General features: G+C 43.6%; 1 protein-coding gene and 1 pseudogene across 3 annotated transcripts in view; both read left to right on the top strand.

Moving 5' to 3' along the window:
• Positions 1-23,206, top strand: part of PITPNC1 (phosphatidylinositol transfer protein cytoplasmic 1) — a 255,599-nt gene that overhangs the window by 35,218 nt on the left and 197,175 nt on the right. The window lies entirely within an intron of this gene.
• On the top strand, positions 15,062-16,303 carry LOC309837861 (RNA-binding protein 4B-like; annotated as a pseudogene). Its single transcript has 3 exons — positions 15,062-15,084; positions 15,246-15,426; positions 15,744-16,303. The product of its transcript is annotated as an RNA-binding protein 4B-like (transcript).

Below are 23,206 nucleotides of genomic sequence, written 5' to 3' on the forward strand. Positions count from 1 at the left end.
TCCAAGGGCATGGAGCAGAGCAAGGCTGGAGCACAGAAGCAGAAACTCTGGTTTAAGAGAGCACCTTGATTACATATGTTAAGGAGGTCAAGCGTTTAGTGCTTAGAACCAGGGCTGCAGCTTGGGAATGAGTCTTGCAGCAACTGACTTAATACTGACACTTCAGCTATGGAGCCAGGGTCCTGTGTCCCCTCCTCCTGCTCATATAGGATGACCAGAAACTTCTTTGCATCCTTTTGAATGCCATCGGCTGTCTGCCGCTCTCTGTTATACTGCCTGTCCATTGGCACATGTTGATTGCCTCCTCTGCCCAGGAACTCATTAGCTTACCAGCAAAGGGATGCTCTCAACCCTGTTCAGACAGTTTCCTCTTCCGGCTCTCACAGGCCTATAACATAACCTTTACATTCCCCTTGGCAAAATGCTGTCATCTTTTTTGGGGAGGTAGGCTAGAAGCCAAAAGCACAAGATCTAGACTCAGACCACCTGCTTTGAGCCCTGGCTCCCCTTGGCAAGTGACTCAACCTCAGTTACCTCATCTGTAAAATGGGAATAGTAATAGCACCTACCTTGTAGGATTTTTGTGAAGATGAGATCCCCCCACAGTGTCTGGACCCATGAGTGTCACTGCTTTCTACATGTCTTTGTGCCCTCACTAAACTGGGAAGCCCTCCAGGCACGTCCCTGTCCTCATGGGGCTGACATTCTACTGGTGGAGACAGACCATAAGTAAGCGAACACAGAAATAAATAATATAATTTCAGATGGTATTGAGTGTAATAAAGAAAAATCAAATTAGGGTAATATAATCAAGTGACCTAAGGTACCTGTGGGTGTGCGTATGGGTGCTATTTTATTTTATTTTATTTTCATAAATAAGATCTTTGTCACCATTAAAAGTCTGAATTTTAAACAGATTCTTGGACTGGTGGCTCATATCCATCAGCTTGTTCAACTTTAGCACCTGTCTCATCCCCAGTAGCTTTTCTAGAACTACTACCGTTACCATGTAGCTCCATGAGTTTTCCCAATTCAAACTTGGGCTTCTTCAGCTTTTTACTTTTCTAACAAAGACATCATGGAGCAGACAAATAGATTGACAAGCCTTTTCTATGTCTTTTCCAGTGCTGTCTGGAATCCTGCAAACCAGTAATGATATATTAGAATAAACCTACACTTCATTTAATATGGGTGCTATTTTATTTTTAAAATTAATTGATTAATTAGTTTATTTATTTATTTTGCTGCGTTTGGTCTTCGTTGCTGCACGCGGGCTTTCTCCAGTTGTGGCGAGCGGAGGCTACTCTTTGTTGCAGTGCGTGGGCTTCTCATTGCGGTGGCTTCTCTTGTTGCGGAGCACAGGCTCTAGGCGTGCAGGCTTCAGTAGTTGTGGTGTATGGGCTCAGTAGTTGTGGCTCATGTGCTCTAGAGCACAGGCTCAGTAGTTGTGGTGCACGGGCTTAGTTGCTCCACGGCATGTGGGATCTTCCCGGACCAGGGCTTGAACCCATGTCCCCTGCATTCTTAACACTGTGCCACCAGGGAAGTCCCTATGGGTGCTGTTTTGAATAAGATGGATGGAGAAGGCTTTTCTGAGGATTTGACATTTGAACAATGGTAGGATCCAAGTGACAATCTGGAGGACAGCTGTCCAGGTAGAGGGAGACAGAGGGGTCAGCAAGTGCTGGAGTGACCTTGGTGTGTTTGAACGAGGAGGAGAGTAAGGGTAGAGCTGGGTGAACAGGAGGAGCACAGACAGGGTGAAGCGAGGGCAGGGGGAGGAGAGGGGACGGAGGGATGAAGAGGGCAGACTGTGAAGGGCTTCAGGGGTCTGGCCAGGAGTTTGGGGTGTGGCCTTCTTACAGCAGGAGCCACTGAGAGTTATAAGCAGGGGAGTGACATGATTTTTTTTTTTATATATAAATTTATTTATTATTTATTTATTTATTTTTGGCTGCGTTGGGTCTTCGTTGCTGCGCGCAGACTTTCTCTAGTTGCAGCGAGCGGGGGCTACTCTTCCTTGCGGTGCGCGGGCTTCTCATTGCAGTGGCTTCTCTTGTTGTGGAGTATGGGCTGTAGGCGCGCAGGCTTCAGTAGTTGCAGCACGCGGGCTCAGTAGCTGTGACTCACGGGCTTAGTTGTTCCACGGCATGTGGGATCTTCCCGGACCAGGGCTCAAACCTGTGTCCCCTGCATTGGCAGGTGGATTCTTAACCACTGCACCACCAGGGAAGCCCACAGTGGTTGTTTTTGATATGCTTGTTTTGGAGGTGGGAAGGTTTTCACTCTGGACATCCACTGATAGACCTGCAAGATTATGAATCTTGACATGTAGTCAAACCGTGCACCTCAGATTGGGACTTGAACCCATGCGTCCAGGACTTGAACCCGGCCAAACCCCACAGTCTTCCAGCTGAGATCACAGCTGGTTTCAGGACTTAATGAAGCTCAGGTTCTTGACGTCTCATCGCGGAAAGAATTCAGTGAGAGACAAAGTGATAGGTAAGAAGTGGACTTATTTAGAGAGAAACACACTCCACAGACAGAGTGTGGGCCACCTCAGAAGGTTAGAAAGGCCGAGTGACATGATTTGATTTATGTCTCTTTGCTGTATGGAAAGTTGAGGCAAGAGGAAGAGTAGGGATAGAAGGGCACCAGGGATTCTTGGACTTCAGGGATGTTGAGGTTCAGGGATTTGTTCTGGTGGCCTTTCGGGGGAGGTGGGGTGCTCAGTTAGTTTGATGATAGCCTTCTGTGGTAGGTCTGATAGTGTCCCCTCAAAATTCATGTCCACCCAGAACCTCAGAATGTGACCTTAATTGGAAATAGGGTTTTTGCAGATGTAGTCAGTTAAGAACCTCGAGATGAAATCATCCTGGATATAGGGTGACTGGGATCCTTACATGAAGAGAGGACACAGACACAGAGAAGATGGCCTTGTGAAGGCAGAGGCAGAGGTTGGGGACATGCAGCTGTAAGTCAAGGAATGTCTGGGGCCACCGGAAGCTGGAAGAGGCAGGAAGGATTCTTCCCTAGGGCCTTCAGGGGGAGTGTGGCCCTGCTGACACCTTGATTTTGGACTTCTAGCTTCCAGAGCTGTGAGAGAATAACATTTCTGTTGCTTTAAGTGACTCAGGTGGTATTATTACTCTGTTATTGCAGCCACAGGAAACTAATGCAGTTCCTAAGGGTCTTTGGTCTCTTAGGAGATTGCACTGGGGTGGAGGGTGGGAGTCTTTTCAGGAGCTTTGACATCTCTTTAGACCTCCCTTAACATCAGGGAGGGTGGTCTTAACCAGGAACTTGAAGGAGCATTAGTAGCCCAGAGGAGGCGTCTGATGAATGTTGGTTGAATGAATGAATGAATGCATGAATGAGTGAGTGAGTGAATGAATAGGCCTGTGAATGAATAGGGCCGTGATCTGCCCTGACCATCATTAAATAGCCCCAATTGTGATAATTATAAGCTGCCATCTACAGTGGCATGGATGCCCCTTCTGCCATGTGCCTTCTAAGCTCCTGCAGGTTGAGAAACCAGATTAATTAAGATCTTTGGTAGAATTTGGATGAGAAGGATGGAGTTCCTGAGTGAGAGCCTAAGTGACTTTTGAATGCATAGAATGTGTGGATTTTAGAATCTGGACTTTTAACACTGATTTTCTGAGCTCAGAGGTAATTTTTTTCTTCCTTCCTTTTACATGTTCATTTAGCTGGGTCAAATTAGGAGAACTGGAGAAGCAATCCAGACATATAATCCTCTGCCTCAGCAACAAAAAGCAGTCCTGCTGATGGTTTATTGCTACTAATTTTTTTGTTTTGTTTTGTTTAGAGGTTGAAACTGCTGAACAGTGAGAGGAAACTCCAGGCCACAAAAACTTTATTTTATCGTGATCCTGCCAGGGGCCACCCCCTCTGCTACTATAAATTTCTCTTGGCCTGTCCTGTAGAAAGTGTACATGGCCTGAGATCAAGCTTTTTTTTTTTTTTTTTAATTAAACTAATGGACTGCACTCTCCTCCATAAAACACGGGTCCAGGTGGTGATGCCCTGCTGAGCATCGGTCTCTCCCAGGAAGCCTGGCCCTTTGTCTTAGTGATACAAATTCCTGGTCACGTCTGGACACACAGTAGGTACTGAATGAATGCTTCTTTAATTGAAATCAGGGCTGAAATGCAAAACTGGTTGGGCATGTGTACCTGGACAGTGTCCATTTCTATGTCAGTTTCTCTCCTGTGTAGTTGATGAGCTTCCTAATGTTGATTTTTAAAAGAACCAAGAACTGTATTTAGTTAATTTAAAAAAATGCAGACTAGGATTCAGAACAGCTGTGTTTGCTGTTGGCATGGCTGTTATCCTCCTCATGCTGGTGTTTTGTCACAACAGTACCACATTGTAGAAACAAAAGTTTAGAAAGAGGGGCGGAAGGAGGGGGTGGGATGAATTGGGAGATTGGGATTGACATATATACACTAATATGTATAAAATAGATAATAATAAGAACCTGCTGTATGAAAAATAAATAAATAAAATAAAATTCAAGGAAAAAAAAAAGGAAAAAGGATGACTTTTCATCCTCCAGCTACCAGTACAACCTGCAGCCTCAGCTCACAGTACTTAATTTTGTATCTGGTAATAGGGCGCAGAGACAATTCTTTTTTTTTTTTTTTAACATCTTTATTGGAGTATAATTGCTTTACAATATTGTGTTAGTTTCTGCTGTATAACAAAGTGAATCAGCTCTGCATATGCACATCCCCACATCCCCTCCCTCTTGTGCCTCCCTTCCACCCTCTTTTTCCCACCCCTCTAGATGGTCACAAAGCACCGAGCTGATCTCCCTGTGCTATGCGGCTGCTTCCCACTAGCTATCTTACATTTAGTAGTGTATATATGTCAATGCTACTCTTTCACTTCTTCCCAGCTTACCCTTCCCCCTCCCTGTGTCCTCAAGTCCATTCTCTACGTCTGTGCCTTTATTCCTGTCCTGCCCCTAGGTTCATCAGAACCTTTTTTTTTTAATTTAGATTCCATATATATGTGTTAGCATACGGTATTTGTTTTTCTCAGAGATAATTCTGTGAAGCAGATGTGTGAAGGGCTGATCCTTATGGAAGCTAACTTTTTTTGTTTTTTTAATTTATTTTAATTTATTTTTGGCTGCATTGGGTCTTTGTTCCTGTGTGCGGGCTTTCTTTAGTTGCAGTGAGCTAGGACTACTCTTTTGTTGCAGTGCGCTTCTCTTGTTGCGGAGCATAGGTTCTAGGCGCGCAGGCTTCAGTAGTTGTGGCACACGGGCTCAGTAATTGTTGCTTGCGGGCTCTAGAGCGTAGGCTCAGTAGTTGTGGCGCATGGGTTTAGTTGCTCCGTGGCATGTGGGATCTTCCTGGACCGGGGCTCAAACCCATGTCCGCTGCATTGGCAGGCGGATTCTTAACCACTGCGCCACCAGGGAAGCCCTGGAAGCTAATTTCTTATAGAAATAAATATATTCTGTAGCCCTGGGAAGGGGCATGAAATTATTCTAAGACGCTTCCTTTTTGAGTGCGTTTGAATATGTTCATGGGTTGTGTAGAATTTTTTGCATCCCGTTATCCAATGTATCACCTTTTGACACATTTCTTGTTTATAAGTATCCCAGCCAGTGATGAATAGAGAAAGAAGATAAAGGAAAAAAATAAAATGAGCAGGAAAACAAAAGAAGCAAACAAGCAAGTCAAAAAAAAAGGAGGGGGGGGATCTTCCCTGGTGGCACAGTGGTTGAGAATCCGCCTGCCAATGCAGGGGACACGGGTTCCATCCCTGGTCAACATGCCGTGGAGCAACTAAGCCCATGAGCCACAACTACTGAGCCTTCACTCTAGAGCCCGCGAGCCACAACTACTTACTGAAGCCCGTGCGCCTAGAGCCCGTGTTCACAACAAGAGAAGCCCTCACACCGCAATGAAGAGTAGCCGCCGGTCACCGCAACTACAGAAAACCCGCGTGCAGCAATGAAGACCCAACTCAGACAAAAAAAACCCCAAATCCCCACAAAACCCAAAACCTCTTTCCTAGTAGGTAATAACTTTGGATGTAAAACTTATCAGGCAGGCAGGAGGAGAGTGAAAAGTCTGCCTAAAATGAGAGCTGTCTGTAGGCTGCATTCAGGTTATCACAGGTCACCTGCAGGCTGGAACACAGCCAAAACTAGGGTGAGGCTAGTGAGACACGCCCCTGGGGACCCAAATTGAAGGGGCATCCCCCAAACTCAATAATCACAATGAATAATATTTTTAATCCATTGTATTTTAAAAATCATCATTAATGCAAAATATTCCCATGCTGAATAACGTATCAAAATGTCGAGTGCAGGATCTGACACTGCACTGGCAAACTCAAACTCATTCACCTCTCTCTAACCAGAACGTCACTGAGCTCTCAAAAGGAAAAGTTTCTCCTTACTCTAAGCCTGGCTTTGCTCTGGGTTTGAATTCTAGCTCCTTTAGGACCAGCTCTATGAACTCAGGCTCACGACTCAACCTTTCTGAGCTTCCTTTTGTAAAATAAAGATAGCGCTTTCCGTTGCAGGGCTCTGGGGTGGTTTAAAAAATATGCCTGTGATATACTGGGCACATAGTAGATGCCCAATAAACCATAGCATTGAATAATTCATAGTTACTCACAGAGACTTCAGTTCTTCAGGAGACCCAAGCAGGTCCTGCCTCTTACACGAGTCTCTTACACATCTGTCAGGGTTAACACAGCTCTGCTTTCACTTTATAGAATGTCTCAGAGTATAGCCTGGTGCCTGCGCTTTGAACACTCATACATCCGTTCAACTGCTCAGTAACCGATTTCCTGTTTAGTCGTAGCTCCTTGCCTGGGCCGGGCCACGGATGGCAAGTTGATATCTCTGTACCTCCCTCTCAGAGCAACTCGGCCTTCCGAAGCCATCCAAAAGTTAGGTCTGGTAGCAGCTTTTATTTATTAAGGCCTCCTCCATCATTGTGAGTCTCTCTTGAGTGCACTTCCACACCTGATGGTTCATCAGGATGACGCCTCACCCTTATTGTCACTTAAACTGTCCACAATCCTGAACTGGCCTCTGATTTGCTCCACAGAGATGGGGCCATATTCCATGACACAGGACTGAAGCTGGGGGCCGAGTGGAAATCACATGGGCAGGAGGGTCGAGTGGGAATCCGGTTACTATTTGATACAGAAAACTGCAAAGCCCCCCACCCATTTTCTCCTATTGTCCAAGGCTGGTGGGACCAACCGTTTTTTCAGCCTTTCTTCTAATCTGATCATAGCTTCAGAGATGACAAAGCAGAGCCCTCACTTCAGTTATTCTCCTCCTTAGTTCTAAGGATGCAAAATGAGATGGGAGAATGACAGGAGAGTGTCACTCAAACAACTTATTAGATTTTGGGGAGGGAGGTCTTAGTTATCATGAATGGGTCGTACGTTTTGAACATTCATCACTGCGTCCTGCTCTTCAGCGAGAGACAGTTTGTAAAATAGGAACGACATACTTCTGGCTTCAGTTGTGTGTGCTTTGGACTTAAGCTCTTATTTTCCACTTAATTAGTTAATAGGAATGTATCGAGCTAGGCGCAAAATGATACAAAAGATTAGGAGAATGGGATTTTTGACCCTGAAGGTTTATGACGTAGTTGGGGAGAATAAATTGTGCTCGAGCTGAGCCTTTAGGCTGATACTCCTACTGCATTTATATATTCTCTCATTTCTGCCCTAGAAATGTTGCTCGAGTTTGGCCTCTTCCTCTTTCACACTCTTGTTTTAGGGCTGTCGGCCCTCACTTACTGCCCGGGCTAGGGCAGGGCCCTACCAAGCTCTGTGGGAGCCTTGAGGCAAAGAAAACTGTGCACCCCTGTGTCCACTTATCAAAATATCCTCCCATGTTGACAACCAAGTGGGAAAAGTTAATAAAAGCTCTACAACAAAAAAATACAACTCTATGTAAAGCCTCATGTTGTCCAATCTGTTCCTATATCATTGCCCACCCTTGTAAACCCACCCAGCATGGTGAGGGCTGGGGGGTGGACAGGTGGGGTGGTGCTTGCAGTTTCATAATAAAGCAGGGTGGTAAACCAAAGGGTAACATTCTGTCTTTACTTACATAATTTTTTTTTTCCATCGTGGACTTTCTTGGCTTTAATTTTGATTTCTAAAAAAATATTGCATTAAAATAATATTCATCTGAATCGCTGAGTTCTTTGGCGTCCCCGTAAATTTTGTACCTCCCTCTCTCCGTACCTAATCCTGGCTATGACCTGCTGCAAAAGCCCATTCCAGGCTGTTAGGTGCACAGCTGACAGTGACCTTGCTAACAGACCAACAGTGATCATGTCACTTCCGCATTTGCTCCTGATTGTCTAAGAGGTAAAATCCAGCCCTGTTGGCCTGGCTGCAAGCCTCTTCACAGTCTGGGCCTCCACTTACCTCACCAGGGCATCTGCCCCACCTGGCCCTGTTCCTTCCTCATCACGCCTCTTCAGGACTGCGTCTTTGCCCACACCACAACTTCTGCCCGAGTTTCGCTCCTGTCCCCAAACTCCTTCACCTTGGACGTCCCTGCTTAGCTCTTGAGTTCTACCTGGGATAACAGCTCCCGGCTGGGCTGCCTTTTTGAGTTCCCCAAGTAGGCTTAATTGCTGTTTTCCCATAGAAATTTATTTGTTTCCACTCGATTCCTATCCTGGCTGTTACACTCACGATTCCACTGTGATTTATCTGTTTACCTGTGTCCCCAGTTACACTGCCTGCTCTCCTTGAGGAGAGCAACCGGGCTTTTCATGTCAAATGAATAATGAATACAGCTGGATACAGTGAAAAAAAGCAGTAACAGCAACTATGAAATAATTCATGGAAAACAATAGAACAGCCTAGCGGGCTCTGCTCTTAATGTCAGGCAATTCTGAGTTCAAATGTTGGTTGTCCTTAGCTAGCTTTGTGACACTAAAATTTTCAGATTTTTACTATGGAAACTTTCAAACATAAGCAAAAGTAGAGAGACCCAGGACTTCCCTGGTGGGCCAGTGCTTAAGACTTTGCTTTCTAATGCAGCGGGTGCAGGTTCAGTACCTGGTCAGGGAGCTAAGATCCCACATGCCAAAAAACCAAAACATAAAACACAAGCAATATTGTAACAAATTCAATAAAGACTTCTTTTTTTTTTTTTTTTTTTTGCGGTACGCGGGCCTCCCACTGCTGTGGCCTCTCCCGTTGCAGAGCACAGGCTCCGGACGCGCAGGCTCAGCGGCCATGGCTCACGGGCTCAGCCGCTCCGCGGCATGTGGAATCCTCCCGGACTGGGGCACGAACCCGTGTCCCCTGCATCGGCAGGCGGACCCTCAACCACTGCGCAACCAGGGAAGCCCAAGACTTATTTTTTTTGAGATTTATTTATTTATTTGTTTGTTTTTTGGAGGCGTTGGGTCTTTGTTGCTGCACGCGGACTTTCTCTTGTTGCAGCGAGCGGGGGCTACTCTTCTTTGCGGTGTACGGGCTTCTCATTGTGGTGGCTTGTCTTGTTGCGGAGTACAGGCTCTAGGCGCGCGGGCTCAGTAGTTGCGGCACATGGGCTCAGTAGTTGTGGCATGCGGGCTCAGTAGTTGTGGCACGCAGGCTCAGTAGTTGTGGCTCGTGGGCTCTAGAGCGCAGGCTCAGTAGTTGTGGTGCACAGGCTTAGTTGCTCCGCGGCATGTGGGATCTTCCTGGACCAGGGCTCAAACCCGTGTCCCCTGCATTGGCAGACGGATTCTTAACCACTGAGCCACCAGGGAAGCCCAATAAAGACCTTTTAAAAAAAGTAGAGAGACCCCTCTGATGAACCCACATGGGGCCCACCCCGAATGCCCCACCCTCCACTCCTATCCTTGGATTGTTTTTGAAGCAAATTCCAGACAACATATTATTCCAAATAGAATTATTTCAATAAGAACATTAAACTTTTAATTGATTGCAAACTCAATATGAACCACGTGCAAAAAAGAGCTGTCAGGGGGTTTGGGTCATGGGGAGGCCCTTTTAAAGCAAGTCTTGAAGGATGAATACGGATTTTGGCAAAGAAAGGTTGTAAGTCGGAAGCTGTAAGTCATGTGTGCGCAAGGGGTCAACAGATTGTTTTTGCTGGAACAGGGGTCAGGGCAGGGAGAGGGAATGGGAAGGAAAACCTAGGTGTGGAACAGATGGGGGGCCAGGCCCTTGATGCTTTAGGGGCAGCCTTTTAGGTGTGGGGGGGGGCTGGGGGAATCTTTTAGTTTTAGGTAACAATGTGTTCCTTTGAAGGTCTGCACTCAATTGTGACAGGGGGCTGAGGACAGTAGTAATATTGATTCAGTGCCCTTCAACTGTCTCTCAGAGCAATTTCCTTGTTTACTGATTTCTCCTTTAACAGCAAAAGCAATCGTCACTGGACATTTAAAGAACTGACTCCTCTACCAACCACCAGGCTTTAGTGGAGGAGAAATGAGAACTCAGTTTTCCATGCTGAGCCCTACACTAAGATGACCTGGCAACTGTGTATTTTATCCCACTGGGTTTAATCCTTATTATGAATAACAGAGCGAAGCTTTGTTATTCACAGGAGTTGCATTTCTGCTGCTGGGAGAATTAGCTGCAATCTTATTCGCAAGGTGCCTTCTGATGCAATGAGGTCTTTTGAAGTGTGCATAAATAGAGGCTATTGTTTAGGCATTCGGAGGTAAGGCTTAGATTGCTCCAGAAGTTCCAGTCTGACTCTAGGTATCTTTGTTTGGCTGATTCTTTTTTTTTTCTCCCTGGGGCCACAAGTAGTAGTTTTCTCCATATGGCTTTAGCGACTTGCCTCTTCATCACCTCCTGAAACTAGGGCACAACCAACACTTTTTCTGTAGGCTTTTCTGCTTAGAGGAGGAGGAAATTGTTCTGAGTCCAAAAAACAGAATGGAGAAAAAAATGTGCAAGTTTAACTAGGATATCACACAGAAATGGAGCCTTTGGTAAAGAAATAATTTTGTTTCTGATTAAGATTTTTTTTTTAAGCTAGGAGAAATAGAAGCATAGTAAAGAGTGAGCCTATTAATTTATTGCCACCTGGAATCTCTTAGGAGACTTTAGGATCTCTGAAGGAGAGAACTGATCATTTGTTTAAGTCTTCGAAGCTCGCACACCCCAGTTCCCCAGCACAATAAGCCTTTCTGGGCCTTTGGAGCAGCGGATGTGAAACTTCGTCTTCAAAACCGCAGAGAGAAGTCTCCTTTCTTTGAAGGTGTTTATTTTCTGAAGTTTTTACCTGGGATCCCAGCTAACACACATGGCTGTTTTTTGGTTTTTTAATTTTTTTCTTGCAATGAGAAATTTTAAGATCTACTCTCTCAGCAGCTTTCAAATGTACAATCGAGTACTGTTACCCACGGTCTCCACAGCAATACATCACATCCCCAGGACTTCTCTCACCACACTGCTTTTCTGGAAAGGCTTATTGAAAATGATTTGTGGGTTTAATCTGGGTGTTTTCTTTTGATCACCTCGGTCTGCATGTGTCCCTAATTGTATGGCTGTCTGAGGTTCTTCCACCCAGAGTGAAGTGATTTTCTCATCTGGAACCAGATGCTTCCAGAATCGGGGCGGCTTCCTCGACTTGTGGGAGGGGGTACCAGGCTTCTCCAGGACCCAGGAAGCTGCCCTTTGTAGGTGCTTCACACTTGCTTTATTCACGACTCCGTCTTCATAATGTTACCTCCGTTTCTCCCCTCCACTGGATCTGTTTAGAGCCACCGGGCCATTCTCTCCTCTTTTGTGACTCTGTGAATCTAAGACTAGAATCTAGTCCTTCCCAATGGCCAAGATCTTCTGCTGCAAAGTCCTTTCTCACCATCCACAGACAAAATCACCATTAGGCCATGTTTACTGAACTGCAAAGGTGGGTGCATCATCTCCTTCAATCACTAACACTTTTATCTCTTTGCTCTTCCCCCTGCCACCTGTGCGTTGTCACCCAAGCGATTAAAACCATTTGGTTGTAATTCTTCGATTTGCACTGCCCTTCTAAGGGGTGTCCATGTTGACACAGCAAAGTCCCTTCTCTTGCCTTTTCTCCTCCGCCATGTTTGAGCTTGGCTTAAAGGCTTGGTATTTGGAAGAAGTTAAAAGTGATCCAGTGACTTGCTTTGGACGATGCTGATACACACATCTTTTGAAGCCTTAGACTGGGGAGTGTCAATTTAATTTGGATTCTGTCAGCTTGTTGCATTCTGATCACCCGTTTTGAGGGCTTGCTGAGAACCTGAGATTATTTGTTAAACTGCCATTGGAATAAACACAACACTTTTCTTGAAAGGGAAAAGGACTTTTTAAAGAAAGTAATAAGCATACCTCTATATTTTCTTGACAGATATCAAAGAAAAAAAAATCTTCCTGTTTTTACCTTGACAAGACATCTAACGTCGCTGGGAGGCTTTGCTTGCATGAGAACTTCAACATTATAATCTAGAAATTTCAAGCTCAACAACTTTCTCTGTCTGGGGATGGGGAAAAGGGGTGATAAAATAGTTTTCTATGCAGCTGGTTACCAAAATAGTCAAATATGAAAGCTATTTCATCTCCTTTTAAAAGGTTAGTCTTTTGATATATGAATCACAATTGATGCTAAAAGGAAAGTGTTAGAAACAAACTTTTTTTCTCTGCTAGTTCAGGTTTTGAATGTTTTAATTACTCAACTGTTTATTTTTCTGGCAGTGAGGTTAGTACTGGTAGCCAGTGATTACCAACAATTAAAAAAAACAAGTCATCTAAGACAACACACACCCAGAAAACCCAATTAAAATCACACTTCGTTTTTTGCTTTTATGGTTTAGAAGTAAATTCTGAATCAGTTTCATGATTCTTGTGGTATTTTTCCAAATTAATGACTTTGGACATTTGGACACTGAGCTGTGTGAATGGTGAATGTGTTTTCTTCCCTTTGCTATCAATTAGGTATTTAAGAATGCATCTTATGAAGAAATAGCCACCTAAAAATACGCCAAAGGCCACAGTCCTGTATCCTTCCTCAGACGGAATACTGCAAGGGAGACTTAAAAAAATTGCGGTTATATGTGTCATAAAATTTACATTTTAAACTTTTTTAAGTGTACAGTTCAGTGGCATTAAGTACATTCATAATGCTGTGCAACCATCACCACTACGCATCTCCAGAACTTTTTCGTCAACCCAAACAGAAACTCATTAAACACTAACTCCTTGTGCCCCCTTTAAACAGATTGTTATATACATTAAACACTAACCCATTAAACACTAACTCCTTGTTAAACCCATTAAACACTAACTCCTTGTGCCCCCTTTCCCCAGCCCCTGGCAGCCACCATTCTATCGTACTTTCTGTTTCTATGAATTTGACTATTCAAGGTACCTCATATAAGTGGCATCATGTGTCTGGATTATTTCACTGAGCATAATGCTTTGTAGGTTCATCCATGTGGTAGCATCTGTCAGAATTTCCTTCCTTTACAAGGCTGGATAATATTCCATTGTATGTAGGTACCACATTCTGTTTATCCACTCATCTGTCAGTCAATGCACAGGAGACTTTTAAATTTAATTTTTGCTCTCATCACACACATACACAAAAAGGTAACCACGAGAAGAAATATGTTAATTAGCTTGACTGTAGTAATCATTTCATTGTGTATATGTATCTGAAATCATCATCTCAAATGCCTTAAGTACATATAATTTTTATTTAAAAAAATAGAATAGTATAAAAATTTTACTTTTAATATGTGCCATTTGGCATCTTTCCCCCTAATTTCCTGGCATTCTTTCACTTGGGGGTCATTTTTTGAGCCTTACATGCTGACAGGTGTTGAGAACACAGAAATGAATGAGCTCTACCCTGCATGCAGGGAACTTCTTTTCTGGTTGGGTAGACAGACCAGGAAATAGGGTCCAAGGCTTGGTGGTGGCCATCCAAGCAGAAAGCAGAGGGGAAGGTGGGTGACTCACTGTTGGAGAAGGGCTACATCCATTGTGGCTGGGAGTGTGGGGGCCTGATGAATGAAGGCCTCTAGGTCATGTTCTAAGTTCTCCTACTCAAAGGCTAGAAATAGAGGTCAGCAGAATTAAAGGTCATGTATAGAAGGAGAATCTGATATACTGCAGTACTCCACCTGTAGGCATGATTTCTTGTAAATTATATTCACGTTTTACCGTCAAAGACACTTCTCTCCCCTAAAATAATAGAGCACAACTTTAACTCATTTGGCCCCTATATAGACAGGAGGTTGTGTGGGATGACAAACTTTCAAGCAGTATTACCATACACTGTGCAACACCTTAAATTTTCAAAATCTGATCCGTGCATTCTATTCCCATTTGTACATACAAAGAATATAATTAACTTGTCCATGGTGGAAGAATATAGAATCTGGATCTTCTGGTATTTAGCTTACTGTTCTTTTGTCTATATTTCCTAGTACCCTGTATATAACAATCTGTGAAATTTTTTGTCCTCTCCATGTGTCAGCCATATGGGGGCTTTGGGAAGGTCCAAGAAGGTAGATCTCCAGGGTGCCAATTTGCACAGTATATTATTGACAAGATGGTAGAACTGATGTGCATTTGGATGGTTGTGGATGAGCTGAGGGCAATAGATGGACTCTGACCCATGTACCCTTAACTTGAAAGAGCAGACTAGTACCCACATTCACAATATGAGAGTTTCAAAGGCAGCGAAAGCATGCGCCTTGCTTTCTAGATAGCAGATTCTATATAGTCTCAGTTGCCTCTGTTATGTTCTGCATTCTGCTCTCCCATCTATGTATTTGTCCCCAGTTTGATCATCATCTTTGGCATGTTTGTTTTGTAATCTGTATCTCTTTATACAATCTATTGGCGGTCTGCTAGGAACAAACTGACAAGAAAAGCAACATGGCGCCCGCGAGCCTGAGGCAGCGCGCAGTGGCGCGTGCGTGAGCTGACGCGCGAGCAGTGCCCGGTCGCGCCGCCGGCGCTCGGGCGCCCGCCGCCATTTTGTAGGGCTCTCTGAGACGCCAGAGCCGCCGCCGCCGCCGCCGCGATGCGGCGGCTCTTGTCAGGACGGTGACGCCGTTCATCGGACAGCTGCCCCAGGAGGGCACAGAGCAGGCGATCCGCTGACTCCTTGAGCAGTGTGGGAAGGTGCGGGAATGTGACATCATTAAGAACTACAGCTTTGGGAATTCCCTGGCGCTCCAGTGGTTAGGACTCCTTGCTTTCACCAGGGAGGGCTCTGGTTTGATCCCTGGTCGGGGCACTAAGATCCCGCAAGCTGCACCGAAAAACAAACAACAACAACAGAAGCCACAAAACTACGGCTTTGTGCACATAGAGGACCAGGTGGCGGCCGAGGATGCCATCCACTACAAGCCGCACAGGGTGAACATCACCGTGGAAGCAGCAGGGATAAGAGCAGAGCTTCAGGGACTTCCCTGTTGGCGTAGTGGTTAAGAATCCGCCTGCCCATGCAGGGGAGACGGGTTCAAGCCCTGGTCCACATGCTGCGGAGCAACTAAGCCTATAAGCCTGTGCGCCACAACTATTGAAGCCCGTGTGCCTGGAGCCCGTGCTCTGCAACAAGAGAAGCCACCGCAATAAGAAGCCTGCGCACCACAACGAAGAGTAACCCCCGCTCAATGCAACTAGAGACGCAACTAGAGAAAGCCTGTGCGCAGCAATGAAGACCCAATGCAGCCATAAATAAATAAATTTATTTAAAAAAGAAAAAGAGCAAAGCTTCAGCCAAGTTGCACATAGGCAACATCAGTCCTACTTGTACCAACCGGGAGCTTTGGGCCAGGTTGGAGGAGCATGGTTCAGTCATCGAATGTGACATTATGAAAGATTATGCCTTCGTACACGTGGAGCGGGCAGAGGATGCAGTAGGGCTGTCAGAGGCCTTGACAGCACAGAGTTTCAAGGCACACGAACATACGTGCAGTTGTCCACCAGCCAGCTTCGGACTGCCCCTGGGATGGGAGACCAGAGTGGCAGCTGTCAGTGTGGGAAAGAGGGGCACTGGTCAGAAGAGTGCCCCGTAGATTGTACGGGTAGTGTGGCGGACTTTACCGAGCACCGTAACAAACGGTATGGAGCAGCGTGCACACCTGACACCGTTGGCTACGGGGAATCCGTGTGTAACAATGATGCATAGGGCGCACTCCACCACCAGCCTTACCGAGTCCGCTCTTAGGAGGCAGTGGCAGCAGCAGCTTCCGTGTGCAACTACCTACAACTATTACTTGTCCCATCTGCTTCAAGACCACAGCACAGCCCCAGGTGAGGATTATGCTAGTAGCTTCTCTTTCCTGTACAGTGGAATCCCTCCTACCTTGCTTTCCTTAGGAGTTGACCCCTCTCCCTGTCTACCTGCAACATCTCCTTTCCCTTTATTTTTATTTATTTTCAAATTTAATTTTCTTTAAAATTTTTTTTCAATTGGCTGCACCTCGTGGCATGCGGGATCTTAGTTCCCTGACCAGGGGATGAACCTTCTCCCGCCCACCCCCAAAGCTCTGGGTCATGACCACTGGACCACCAGGGAATTCCCCTCCTTTCCCTTTAAAATGACCATATGTAGTGACAGGCAACCTTCTACTCTTCAAAGTCCAGTTAGCTCTGGACTTTGACACTGAAGCTAATCTTCTGAAATTGCTAGGACCATTGGGATTTTGTTTGTTGTTGTTTTGTTTTGTCTTTTTATGGCTGATCGTGGTACAACATTAACTGAAATTTAGCCTTGCTTTACTCCACTTCTCTCACTTGTTTTTTAATAAAATATTTTGACAAATAAACGTTTCTAACGCTTAAAAAAAAAAAGAACAGCAACTGAAGGAAAAGCACTTTCTTAATGTCGTTGCGTGGATGACAGGGTAGACTCTGTAATTAGCCTTTTTTTTTTTTTTTGGCCGCATGCTTGCAGGTATCTTAGTTCCCTGACCAGGGTTCAAACCCAGGCCCCCAGCAGCGGAAGCGAGGAGTCCTAACCACTGGACTGCCAGGGAGTTCCCTATAATTAACCTTTTTGATCTTGAGCCCTAAGTTCTTGCTGTTTATGTGAGTCCATAGCAATCTTAACCGTTCAGTGGTTTCAGTGACTATTTCTTTGCTAAGAATTCCCCCAGCCACAGCGTCAACCCCAGACTCTTTCCAGTTTTGCAGCTCTTTGCTGGATATTTGTACCTGAATATCTTGACAGCACCTCACAATCAACCTAAAACAGTATTTATGACACCACCTTCCCCCAAAACTGCTTCTGCTCCTGTCATCCTTATTTGTTTTAGTGACACCAGCATCTTAGCTGCTAAGATTAGAAACTGTCTTCTTTCCCACCACCTCATTAGAAACTAAATAGTTGGTTCTGTGTCTTTTACCTGGACACGGCCTCTTGCTTTTTTCCCCTCATCTCTAAGTCATCTTCTTTTTACACTGCCTCCAGAGTTAGCTTTCTAAAACTCAAATGTGAAAGTCACTCAGCCCCCTTCAGATTCTGTAGTGACTTCCCATGACCTATGAGATGAAGTACCAACTTCTTACCAACTTCTTGTTTTCTCACTTACCCCGTCTCTAAGTGCAGCTTGCCCTTTAGTATCACCTATTTCTTTTCCCTCCCCAAATCCTGCTTGAGTTTTCATGCCTTCCTGCCTCTGCACACTGTTAAATCCCTGCCTCAGCTAAATGTCCGTTATCAGGATATTATCTCAAAATTTCTCTCTTCTAAAGGCTTCCCTACCCTTTCTTCTACCTCGAGCAGATATCTGCCCCTTCGCTCCTGTAGTTTTGTTTTAAAACAGCTTTATTGAGGTCTAATTTGCATACCATAAATTCACACGTAAGTATACTGATGAGTTTTAGTAAATCCATGTATTTGTGCAATTCAGTTTTAGTACTTTCTGTCACCCCACAAAGTTCTCTCTTGCCTGTTTGCATACAGTCCTTGCTCTCACCCCAATCTCAGGCAACCACTGATCCGCTTCTGCATCTATAGTTTGTCTTTTCTAGGAATGTCATATAAAATCATACAATATGCAGTCTTTTGAGACTGGCCTCCCTCAGCATGCAGTTTTTGAGTTCATCCATGTTGTTGAGTGTATCATAGTTGGTTCTTTTTTATTGCTGAGTAGTATTCCATTGTGTGGATATACCACATTTTGTTTATCCAGTTACCAGTTGATGGACGTTTGGGTTGTTTCCAGTTTGGGGCTATTATGAAAATACTGCTATGATCATCTGTATACAAGTCTTGGTATGGATGCATGTTTCCATTCCTCTCAGGTAGATACTTAAGAGTTGAATGTCTGGGTCATATGTTTAACTTTAACAGAAACCACCAGGCTGTTTTCCAAAGTGGCTGTTGCATTTTATATTTTACGTTCTGCTTTCTCCACATCCTTGCCAATATTTGGTATTATCTGTCCTTTTGATTTTAGATATTTTACTGGGTGTGGTGGTATCTCATTGTGGTTTTAATTTGCATTTTCTGTAGTCATTTAAAACTGCTTTCTATTATAGAATGTTTTGTTGTATTGATATATATCTTCTGATCTGTGCGCTATGCTAGGGTTTGGTAAGTGGATGAATGAACAATCCCATACTTAGGATGAGTGGCCAAATTCTCAGTTATTTTTGGAACAGAAAACACTGATAAGTTAACTTAAGAAATGATATAAAAGTCAAGTCTCTTTCCCTGAACAAATTTTTGCCAGAGTTTCTAAGAAGCAATAACCTTGACTGAACTAAGTTTTACTTTCTTTTTTTTGCTCACCCCTTGGTGGGAGGTAATGGATAAGAAATATAGACATAGCAGGAGACGGAGAAAAGAAACAGTCTCTAAACGACTAAGAGCTTGTGGAATAGCTTGGGAGAGAGAACCATTTGGGTTCTTGGTTACTCCATGGTTCCAGGTGTGGGGACTCCATTAATACTGTGACCTCTGCTTCTCCCCACTTGCTTTTCTCTGTCAATTCAAACAGGAGTCTGCAGACATTTTCAGTAAAGGGTCACATAGTAAATATTTTAGGCTTTTTGGGCCAATACACAACATCAAGGACATTATGTAGGTGCTTATATAATGAGAGACTAAACAAATTTCCACAAATTTTATTGATGAAATTCAAAACAGAATAATAATAATAAAAGGGTACAATTTTCTATTATACAGGTCTACTAATAAAAAGAATGGAATTCTTTTTTTTTTTTAATTAATTTATTTGTTTTCATTTTTGGCTGCGTTGGGTCTTTGTTGCTGTGCGTGGGCTTTCTCTAGTCACGGCGAGCGGGGGCTACTCTTTGTTGCGGTGTGCGGGCTTCTCATTGCGGTGGCTTCTCTTGTTGCGGAGCACGGGCTGTAGGCACGCGGGCTCTAGAGCGCAGGCTCAGTAGTTGTGGTGCACGGGCTTAGTTGCTCCGTGGCATGTGGCATCTTCCTGGGCTAGGGATTGAACCCATGTCCCTTGCGTTGGCAGGTGGATTCTTAACCACCGTGCCATCAGGGAAGCCCAAGAATGGAATTCTTTTGAGGAGGATAATACTTTGGTTAATTGGAGTTCAGAATTAGTGTTTCCTATCATCATGGTAGAAACAGGGCCTCATTCTCCAATGAGGCTTCACTGAAACATTGTGGTCTTCCATCCTGAGAATTCACCAGACTGTGCTGTCTGCATTTGCCCTTATAGTGGTGGAGAACTTTTCACATGGAGGAAGCAGCTTAAGAGGATAAGGTCTGGGGTAAGACTCCTTGGGTGTGAATTTCAGCAAAGACTCAGTAACTAGGAGATCTTTGACTACTTACCTGACCAATCTAGGAGCTTCTGTTTCTTCATCTGTAAAATGGGTCATAGTACCTACTTCACAGGGTTGTTGTAAAGATTAAATACAAAGATTAGATTAGAATGGCAGTTTATAAATACTATTCTTCTTTTGATTTTTTTTTTCAGCGCTTTAAAAATGTAAAACCATTCCTAACTCACAGGCAGGGTGGCAGGCTGGATTTGGCCTGCGGGATATAATTTGTGGACCCCTGCATTAGAGTATAAACTGGAATTATTGCCACTTACTTTAGAAGTAATGATTGCTTTTCCCCCCTAATTGCAGAGCACCATATGCTCACTGCAGAAAACTTGGAAAACAGAGAAAAGCACAATAAAAAAAAGTCATTCAGAATCTTTACCATCCAGAAGTGCTTCACTGGTGGTCCCTTGTCTTTGTGTATATATATATATATATACACACATATTTTTTTAAATTAAAACAAACTCATACTATGCATACTGCTTTGTATCTTTTTTCACTTACTAATATATACTTGTCACTAATAATCTTCTATAACCTTAACCTGAATTTTAATGACTGCATACCGTTCTGTTATACAGATGCATTACAGTTTACTAAAACAGTTCCCAACAACATTAAAGTTGTTTTGAACTTTTCACCGTTTGACATAACTCAGGTGTAAACTAATACACAAATGTTTGTACACATTTCTGATTAGTTCCTTGGGATAAATTACAAGAATTCAGTCCCTGGGTTAAAGAGTATCTACAGTTTTTTAAAAAGATTTTTTGATGTGGACCATTTTTGAAGTCTTTATTGAATTTGTTACAATATTGCTTCTGTTTTATGTTTCGGTATTTTGGCCCAGAGGCATGTGGGATCTTAGCTCCTTGATCAGGGATAGAACCTGCACCCCCTGCATAGGAAGACGAAGTCTTAACCACTGGACTGCCAGGGAAGTCCCAAGAGTATCTATATCTTTTAAGTTTTGGTGTATCTTGCAAAATTGTTCCCTAGGGAAGGTGTATAGTTCTATACCCTCCCAAGTGACAATAAGAACATTGTCATTTACTGTGGTCTTATATTTTTACTTGGTTATTGGGCTTATGGATTTAAACAGTGAAAACATTTTTATTTTTGAAACAATTCAAATAGATTAAAATGTACAGACAGTAATGAAACTCGCACCCACGTACACACCAGAAAGATTACGCAAGTGTTAACATTTTGCTGTACTTGCTTGTGTTATTTTAAGAAAAACATGTTACAGATTAAAAACTAAGTCTGTCGGGGCTTCCCTGGTGGCGCAGTGGTTGAGAGTCTGCCTGCCGATGCAGGGGACACGGGTTCGTGCCCCAGTCTGTGAGGATCCCGCATTCCGCGGAGCGGCTAGGCCCGTGAGGCATGGCCGCTGGGCCTGCGCGTCCGGAGCCTGTGCTCCGCAATGGGGGAGGCCACGACAGTGAGAGGCCCGCGTACCGCAAAAAAAAAAAAAAAGTCTGTCATTATCATCCCATTCTACAGATGAGAATGGGAATCTCATATCATTGATGAGAGCAATCAATCTGCAAAAGGTTAAGAAATTGTGTAAGTGGTAAGAACAGGTAAGTGGTTTTACTTACTGGTGAAGTAAGTAAGAGGTTCTTATTTACAAGAACCTCTTGTAAATAGCATATGGCTAAATTTAAAAAAAAAATCCAGTCTGAGTTTTTTTTTTTTTCAGTCTGAGTTTTTTCACCAGTTATTTTAATCTGTTTGCATTTATAGTAACAGTTGATATTTTAAATTATCTCTTATTTCATGTTTTCTATTTTCCATACTTTTCCTTTGCTTTCGTTTTCTCATTTCCTGTCTCTTACTGAATTGAGTTTTATTGGTTCCTCCCTTTTTTCCTCTACTGGCTTTATTATCCTTAAATGTGTGTTCTTAGAAAGCAGTCTAAAATTAACTCCAGTCATTCCCCCCTACCAGTTTATTTTCTTTTCATTTAACTTAAATTTCTCCTTGTTTTTGGTATTTTATAGCCTTTGATATTCTGCCATTTAACTATAGCATGTGTAGATTTGTTTTGGTTTATTCTGCTCAGAACTTGCTGTTATTCTCTACATGGGAGATTTATGGCTTTTACAATTCTGGAAAATCCTTAACTATTATCTTTAAAAATATTGCTCCCCTTCATGTCAGCAGCCATGAAAATGTGCCTCTCAGATCTCCTGCTGTGGGAAGCCTAGTTGACTGACCCCAGATGCCATGTCTCAGGATTCACTCAAAAGCCACACTTCCCCTGGGCTGTTACTGGTTGCTGGCTTAGTAAGATGTGGCTACTAGTGCTAGCCCATCCTGTAGGATATAGGACTCTTCTAATGGGGAGTCCTTGAGCCATGACTTTCTGGTCTGAGGTTTCTCCTTGCCCACTCCTTCTCTTCCCAACATCCTTTCTTGGCATCTGCTTATTGGAGGACCCAAACTAACACAGTCTCTCTATTTGCATCATCTGGATCTTGCATTAAATGCGTCGGAATAGTCTCATTGTACTCCCTATTCCAGGAGCTATTCTTTCATGCCCCTTTTATCTCTGTGATGCCCCTTGGTAATTTCTTCAAATCTGTCTTCCATTTTACTTAATTCTCTCTTTACTTGTGTCTAATCTATTTAACGTATCTGTTGACTTTTTAATTTCAGTGATTATAATATTTATTTCTAGAAGTTCTATTTGGCTTATTTTCATACCTGGCTGTTTTTGGTATTTTTTCCCTCAGGGTTTTATTTCCTACTTTTATGTCTTTCATAGTTTTAAGCATATTTATTATTCTCTTTTTCAAATTTTAATTTTATTATCCCAAGTTCCTGGAATTCTTTTTTTTTTAATTAATTTATTTTTTTGCTGCTCTGGGTCTTCATTGCTGCATGGGGGCTTTCTCTAGTTGTGGAGAGCGGGGGCTACTCTTTGTTGAGGTGCATGGGCTTCTCATTGCAGTGGCTTCTCTTGTGGAGCATGGGCTCTAGGCACACAGGATTCAGTAGTTGCAGCATGTGGGCTCAGTAGTTGTGGCTCATGGACTCTAGAGCACGGGCTCAGTAGTTGTGGTACACAGGCTTAGTTGCTCCGTGGCATGTGGGATCTTCCCGGACCAAGGATTGAACCTGTGTCCCCTGCATTGGCAGGTGGATTCTTAACCACTGGACTACCAGGAAAGTACCCAAGTTCCTGGAATTCTAACAATCTTGTTTGTTGTGTTTGCTGTTTTCTTCTCATGATATGTTGTAATTTTAAATTTTCTTATAAGCTGATCTTGAGTGGGGATTACTTTTTCTGTGACCTGATAACAGGCCCCCTCCAGAACAATTTGCGTTGCTTCTTCTAGAGATCTCAGGAGTATCACTGGCTTGGGGCCAGTGTTTCTGCTAATTTCTT

The sequence above is a fragment of the Grampus griseus genome (genome assembly GCF_964374135.1).
Source record: "Grampus griseus genome assembly, chromosome: 20".
NCBI lineage: Eukaryota > Metazoa > Chordata > Mammalia > Artiodactyla > Delphinidae > Grampus > Grampus griseus.